Below are 8,279 nucleotides of genomic sequence, written 5' to 3'. Positions count from 1 at the left end.
TTAAATTTCATTTAAATTTAATAATATTTTTAATTTTATTTCATGTAATATATCAGCTAGCAGTTTGGTTAGGTAATTCCAATAAAAATGTGATCAAGGTTTTCTAAAGTCCTGTCAGGCAGGGTTGCGTGTATTTGCACTTTAATGAAAGATTGAAACTGCAATTTCTGCGATCGATTCCTTCCATCCCTTCTGGAAAATTATTAATGAGCTGGGCAGGGTAGCATAATTTCAAAATCATTACTCTGTCATGGATCATTATAAAACAATGGTATCGTCAGAAAAAAATTATTCTCTTCACCTTGAACACCTGACGATGGGAAATGATACATTTTTTAAAAGACGACGCTTCAATAAATTATACCGATCTTTTTTTTTTTTTTTTTTTTTTTAAATAATTCTAGTTCTGAAATATTTATTCACGAAAATAAAGCTCTATTGGATTAATTTTGTTTAATAGTGAAAAATGGTGAGTTCTCAGCTGGCCACGCCATGGACTAGAAACCAGGTCAGATACACATACATTTTAGAAACGTTTCTATCGTACTCCCTTATCCACTTTATCTCTTGAAATAACTTGTAACTGAACTAAACTATATATTTTAAGGAAAATATTTTATTCCAGTTCAGTAAGACTAGCAGTTATTAAATTCTAAACGTGATGTCACTGAATAGTTATGTACTATGAAATAATCATACCCTACCAATTTGGAACCATAACACCCTTCTATATTAGAGCATTTTTACTAAATAATATTATTTTAAATGAAATAGATTTAAATTATCAATTTTATATAAAAAATAAAACATGATAATAAAAGATAATAAAATAAAATGCAAATCAATATTTATTGAATGAAGAAATGACAACTTCATTATGACTATGTATTATTATTGCAATGTTCAATGAAAACTAAATGTTTCTTTAAGGATTGGTAGTCTTTTGTTAAAAACTGACTTAAAGATCATTGAAAAATAAAAATAAATTGTTTATTTCAATCAAAATTATGTTATAACATGTTTCTATGTTGCGACATCTAATAGCTCAAATCCATACATTTACTCAGAACATAACTTTCTAATCATTGGGATCTTTTATAGACGAATGTCTACTAGACAAAGAATTACTTGAAATAGATTAAAAATATAACTAAGCATTATAATATAGTCCATAAGTCAATGATTTTATGATGAAGTTTAAACAAAATAAATACAAATAGGATATTTGTTTTTGTTTAGGAAAAACATTTTTTTTAAAATCATCTAATTGTTTCCATGTAACGTTTCAAAAGTTAACTAAAATATTGCTTTTATAAAAAATAAAAACATCCAAGGTTATGATTTAGTATGTGTACAGAATGACAGTAATATCTTCTGAATTCAACTAGGCAAGTCGATCAGAGGATGAAAATCTTTAAATTTATAAATCTTTTTAAACATAATTTTTGAGTGAGCTGTAAATATCAATGAAGCAGCAATACATATTGTAGCCATAGTAATGTAGATATATTTAATGTGATTGAGATAAGAACTAAAACAAGCGAGTTGGGATAGACCAGCTGAGAAGATCGAAATACAACATCCATAGAACCTCCTCTGTGGGAGAGTGCTTGCGCACACATGAAAACACCTTTATCTTATATTAATATATAAAGTATACTTACATTTGTGAATCGTAATGAAGATTCAAGAGAGGACAAATATCATGTGAAGCCGGAGCAACACTGAACTATAACACTTAACTGAACACTGATCACCTTGCTAGAACACAACGTGGCTCCGTTGTCGATAAGGGGTGTGGAGGTTCTCCCAGCCACCTAGATCACAAATACCCCTCGCTCATTTAAATAACTATCAAATTTGATTATAAAATAAAATAGGCTGTGTTTTCAAGTTTATTTTTACCTTTTGGGATATGATTCCTAACTGAGTTTGATTTTTTTTTAAATGGTTAAGTAAGGTCGCATTATTTTATTATTTGCTGTTGTTTTTTGTGCCAGATGGTGTTTATTTAAAAGTATAAATATAGATAAAATCTATTATTATTGTTATTATATGTAAGAATGCGTTATTATGCCTGTTAGAATGGGGTTTTCTGCCTGAGAGTGGATGAGTAGGCAGAGCTGGATATTAAATGAGTGTCGATAATTGAGAGAGAAGCGATATGCCCTAGATAAATAGTATTTGATCACAGACAGAAGAAGCAGCGGCACGGGGCTCGGGGTCGGTCGCACTACTGGAGCTAGCCTCGCGAAGGGCCTTACCCCCTCCACTACCGCCCCCGATCAATATAACGCCCGCCCCACGGCCCCCCCCCTCATCTAATTAAACATATATCCTTTATAAATCATCCCTCTCTTTTCACTATTTTTTTTTTTTTTAACAGTCCAACAGTTCTATATCTCCCGAAACCTGAGAGCACATAGTTTTGTATTTTTGTTGTAAGTCTTTGTTGATAAAGAGGTACTAGAATACATCTCACCGATCCAGGCTGTGCTATATACTTCCAATGGGACAATTTTGAACCTGCAACTAACATGTTCTTGATAGTTGAAAAAAAACAACTTAGTTCTGTGACAATGTCCCATAAGAACACAATTCAAGTTTCAAAACACAATCATTTCAGATCAAAAGATCCATTAGAGGAAATAAATTTAAAATCATCAAATAAGTATATGCTTAATACATAGTTATCGAAAATATATAAAACTAAAAAAAAAATTGAATTCATTGAGTAAAATACTATGCCTACTATACCTTCCAGCAGGCAGCATGACTTACTTTATATGACATTATGATTTCAATATTTATTCTATAACTATTAAGCACTGAATAAATGGATTATACCGGAATGTTAATTTTTGTAAACTATTATATTATATCCACCGTAATTTTTCAAAAGAAAAGTATAAGAATTTTACCAGAAAAAATATTGTTAAAAGTAAATTTCCAAAAATTATAATCAGACCTCTATAATCGTTAACAAGAAAAAAAAGAGCAAATAAAACATTTTTAATTCATACATTTATCATAAACTTGATCATTGAAAATAAGTTTTTATACCTGTTATCAACAAAGATAAAACTAATATTGCATTAAAGTATAAGAACTAAGCACTTATGAAAAAAAATCTATACAAACCTTAATTATAGATAAAGCACGAGACCCTTGTAATCATCACATTAATATTAATAGTAATCCTTATAAGTCAATATCAATGTATCAATTTATTTTGTTAATGTAAGTTCACACCAAACTTCGAGACACCCATTGGCATTAACATAACCTTTACACTTGTTTATAAAATACTGCGGCCAAATTTAACCATGGAAATTAACCCTTTGACGTAAATGATGTCTATAGGTCTCCAACCTGGAGCAATTGACGTTCTCACATTTCCTACGAATTTATAATAATAAACAAAGGTTAATAGAAGCATACATTACTTTTACGCCTTAAAACTTTCTTTATGTCTCCGTAAAAATAGTGGACGTTTAGCCATCATTTGTAGACGAGTAGTGAAATAAAAAAAAAATATTGTTGCTGTTTTTCATCGATTTCAGCATTTAAAAAATCGTTATATCATTGTAACCTTTATGCACAACTTTCTTTACTAAATATGATTTAAAATGTATTTCAATAGAATGAAGCAACTAATAAAATATATGTCGAATTATTTTCGATTTAATGTTAGTTCATTACTAAACAAAAGAAAAAACTTAAAAGCGAAATTGATTAATGAAAAATATTTCCTTGGAAAAAATTTAATGACATCTTAAATGATGAGTTTTTGAAGAGAGGATTTAAATTTTATCGTTAAACATTTTTATTCAAAACATATATAAATTTTTAAAAAATAACAACTTTTATAATGTTATAAATAACAATTAGAAATAATAGCACGACCTGTTTTATGTACTTTAAATTAAACTCATGATCTGATTGAAATTTACTTTTTTTTTATTTAAAACAAATTATTTGAAAAATGAAAGAGATGCTTTCAAGCGGAAGTCTGTAATTAAACAAAAGAGGAGGAACAAACAAACGCCAAGGGGAGAATAATGTTAACAAACCTTTTCCTCAAGTACACTTTCCTCTATACTACAGGTTGTATTGATTGTTTTTCTTGATGAAAAATCGTGATAATTCTTAATGAAAAACATACAATAATAAGTTATACATTTCTCAGCTCATAGAAGTTTTGGATTTAATATTTATAAATTAATTTTTACCCTAAAGTCAATATATCTTTCAACAATAATAATTATATGGCTCTGTAATAACTCGTCCTCACTGTCCTTGTTGACGTGCACACGATCATTAAATGAATTATGAAAAAGTAGAATGATAATTACGAATACTATACTACTCCCATAAACCGTTATGCAGGTCTTTTAAAAACGAGGTGTTGTCGTTACTAAAATAATTTTCGAGCAATAAATCGAGTATCTGATTTGGAAATAGCACCCATATATCATAATATATAATACTAATGCGTTTCTAGATTGGGAAGGTAACGCGAGTCAATCAAGCCAGAGTTTTATAATTAGTCCTTAACATATATTGATGCAGTAATATTACATTAAATTAAAATGAATAGGTTTATATCATTGGAAATATTCATTGAATAATATTGTCCAATAATTGACTAATGTTAAAATTATTTCACTAAATTTAATTAATAAACAAAATATTCTACGTCAACCTCAGGAATAAACATTTCCAACTCATGCCAACTCATCTCTTCTGAACACGAAAAGAACTAAAATATCACCAGCTTATGAATCTTATATTAACAACAGCCTGAGTCATTGATGGACTAAATTCGATTGTAAATCATTACTATAAGCAAAAAAATACCGAATCAGAGTACAAGTTTTTCCCTAACAGTAACTAAAATAATATAATTGTATTAAGAAATAAAGCAATTTATTTGTGCAGGCGCTATGAGCCCGCATAACGCCAAGGTCTTGGCAGTATGTAACGAGCCTCTTTCAGGCGCTGGTTGACGAAAACAACTGGAGCCGTATATAATATTATACAACCATACAATTCATTCTTGGACTACTAGAAAAATAAATAATAAGAAATATTCTAGTTCTTTTGATCAGGAATTCATGACAAAAACCTATTTATTCAAATTAAAAGTAATTAATTTAAATAATAAACCTAATTAATTTAAATATAAGATATATTAATTTGTAGAGATTTACAATAGGTTACAGAGGTTTTATTTGGCAAATTATGCCTGAATGTAATTAAAACTAGAAATAATGACACATCTCACAAAATAAAAAAACATTTAGTATTGCTACCTATACTGCGGTTACTTTCTTTACTGAGGTCTTTCTACAGACTTCCCTAAGCAATAAGAGCTGTTACAAATTAACTCCCGTCTACGTTAAAATATATGCTATACCTCAAACACAAAATAAAAATTAAAATTGTTTGTCAGATGTGCCGTTATTCAAGCAAAGCAGCGATATTCGTTACAAAAAATATTCCAAAATATTATATTCAATCTAGGGAATAGGCATGAATCTATGTAGTATTAAAACAAATAACTATCGTTAAACTATTTAATGTAGAATAATTAAAACAATAGAATAGAAATAATTTTGAAATGTGTTTATATATTTGAATTCTGATCACCTTCCTTATCATATTCTACTAGAATAATTGCTACGGTAAACTACTCGATACATAATAAAAAATAAACCATAAAATATGAAAAAAAATAAAACTGCTAAATTTTTAAAGTTGTCGATAGAACTTCTAAATATAGCAACATTTTGGTAATTCTGTATGTATAATTTTGAAATGTAATGGGAGAGAACGTCCGTAAAATCGAGGGAAGAATAGTGTTAGGTCTCTCAAGTTAAATAACACTAGGTCTATTGGATTCACTGCAGTGGCGTAAGTTTGATTCCGATCTGGTCGTGTTGACTTTTGTTTCGTTGCGGCCCCAAGAAACGAAAACTCTACCTATAGAATTTGCCAGGAGGAGGTAATAAAAATAAATTTTAAAAAGATCAATAGTAGAACCATCATCGAACGGATGGGTCTCTAAGCTGTCTTGTGAAATTGTAATTTGGTATTAGTGGCTATTATTACTAAAATACAGAAGCAGATATTTTTTCTCAACTTTAACTAAGTGCAGAGAGTGCTAAGCCAACAGTTTTCCTACACACTTTATAAGTAGAAGAGAGAGTTAATTGTATTAAGCTGTATCCCGAGAAAAAGTATACTATTTAATCCTCGAGCTTAGCACTAAGTCCGCTCCGCCCGTCTTTAAAGTAGTACTTCTTTAAAACCTGTCCCATCACAGTGGGTTAGGGATCATTTTTAAACTGATTCTAAATAATTCATTTACATCTATAATAATATTCAAGAGTGCAAAATCTATGAATTATAACACACTTATATATTTTTAAATTGAGGTATTATTTTTGAAAAAAAGAAAGAAATTCGAAAATATTTTGTAGGCATTCTTGATTTAAGTAATTTTATCACTTAACATTTTATCCTATTTCTATTAATACTCCTGATAGATTATCATTTGCGATCGAGGAATTGATTCTGATCGATCAAGAAGTCGGTCTTTTCTCATCAATGCCGGACGTCTGTCTGCCTCTTGCTTTGGAGTAGTATGCACACACTGTTAAAATGATTTTTATTTTATTTTAAATCTATTTCGACAGTTTTGATTTAGTTTCCACATTGAATTAATAAATTAACCGCTATATCTACGATTTCAGCAACACAAGTTTTGATTTTATTGGTAATTAGTTCCTGTTTTAAAATTCTTAATTCAAGATTTATCTCAGATTGTATGTTTACGTATTCTATCTTTCTATTATTACCGCATTTACATTCCTTGTTTATTCCTTCAAAGAACACATTCGGCCTCACTTAAATTGAAGATATATTCATACAGTTGTAAGCAATCTTCTTCTTCTTCATCTTCCTCTTATGCCATTAGCTAGCGCCGAGGAGCCTCACTCCAGCACAACCACTGTCCCCGGTCCCTGCTTAGCCGCTTCATCTCATTGAGGGATTTGCATCTTTTACTTCCAATTCTTTGGATATACTCTTAGTATGTAATTCTGAGGCGTCCGCGTGGTCTCCTTCCTGTGGGTCAATCCTCTAATACCTTTCCTATATAGGATTCATGTCCTCGTTTATGCGACAAACATGTCCAAACCACTGGAGTTGCCGTCTTTCTAGAGTGGTTTTAAGTTCTGTAACTCCTATATGCTCTCTAATGCTTTCGTTTCTAATGCGATCCGTACTAGTTCTCCCATCAAATCTGCGAAGAAACCTCATTTTCGCTGCCGTTATGCGACTAGAGTCCCTGTCTAGCTTTCTCCGCCGTAGGTGAGTGTAGGAGGGTAAACAGAGTGACATATACATGCATTTTGTTCTTCTTGTCTAATTCACGGTGGGCGATGATAGTATTAGTAATCTGGTAATACACTTGATTCGCCTTACATATTCTGTTTGATATTTCGGCGTCTATCTCACTCGAGCTACTATATTCTATAGCTATATTCCTTCACTACTTCAAGTGTCTCGCCATTGCAGATTAATAGGACATCTTCCTGTTCTTCCCTTGCCATAATCAGCACTTTACTCTTGGAGGTGTTAATTTGCATCCCTTTCCTGAGCAACTCTTCTTCCCATTCTACCAAAGCTTGTTGTAGATTGGTCTTGGTGCCTGCTATTAGGACTATGTCATTCGCTTATAAAAGGTTTTGTACGGAAACTGTTTTTATATTCCATTTCCCAATGGTTGTCCACGAAGTTCGTCGTTTGCAGATTTTGTGGATTTCGTCTACAACATTTATAAATAGGAGGGGACTTAAGCTATCTCCCTGTATAACTCCTCCCGCAATTGGAAAGGTTCCGATTCCATACCATTTATTCTTAACACTGCCATAGCTCCTTGGTAGGCTGACAGTAAGGCCGCCAGCAAGTCTCCAGGTACACCCTTGGCCATTAGTGCATTCCGCCTATCTGCATGCAGCCCTAAAACTCCGCATCCGAGGTTTGTTGAATTGCTTTGAATCGTTGTTCTCTAGACGGGTGATTAGCCTACTCCTGGAGGCCCCGTATCCTCGGGAAAACTGGCCTCCTGAATATATATCCTTCCTCCTGTTTATATCCCTTCAGGAGGAAGGGAGGCCGGGCTGTACTCCCCATACGCGTTAGGTTTGAATTGTTAGGCCTCCTGAATATATATCCCTCCCTTATATCCCTTCAGGAGGAAGGGAGCCCGG

General features: G+C 31.7%; 1 protein-coding gene across 4 annotated transcripts in view; it reads right to left on the bottom strand.

The window, feature by feature from the left end:
- Positions 1-2,241, bottom strand: part of LOC106680884 (inactive rhomboid protein 1) — a 388,358-nt gene extending 386,117 nt beyond the window's left edge. For 3 of the 4 annotated variants that reach the window (XM_014420878.3, XM_014420879.3, XM_014420880.3), the window contains exon 1: positions 1,665-2,241. The gene's annotated coding sequence lies outside the window, so the exon portion shown is untranslated. The remainder of the gene's footprint in view (positions 1-1,664) is intronic. The other variant, XM_067047841.1, reaches the window with a different exon arrangement.
- Positions 2,242-8,279: the final 6,038 nt, after the last annotated feature.

Source organism: Halyomorpha halys, unplaced genomic scaffold (genome assembly GCF_000696795.3).
Source record: "Halyomorpha halys isolate HHAL.00 unplaced genomic scaffold, Hhal_1.1 Scaffold297.1, whole genome shotgun sequence".
NCBI classification, from domain to species: domain Eukaryota; kingdom Metazoa; phylum Arthropoda; class Insecta; order Hemiptera; family Pentatomidae; genus Halyomorpha; species Halyomorpha halys.
Note: the sequence above shows the minus strand (reverse complement) of the source record. Positions and strands in the feature narration are given on the sequence as shown.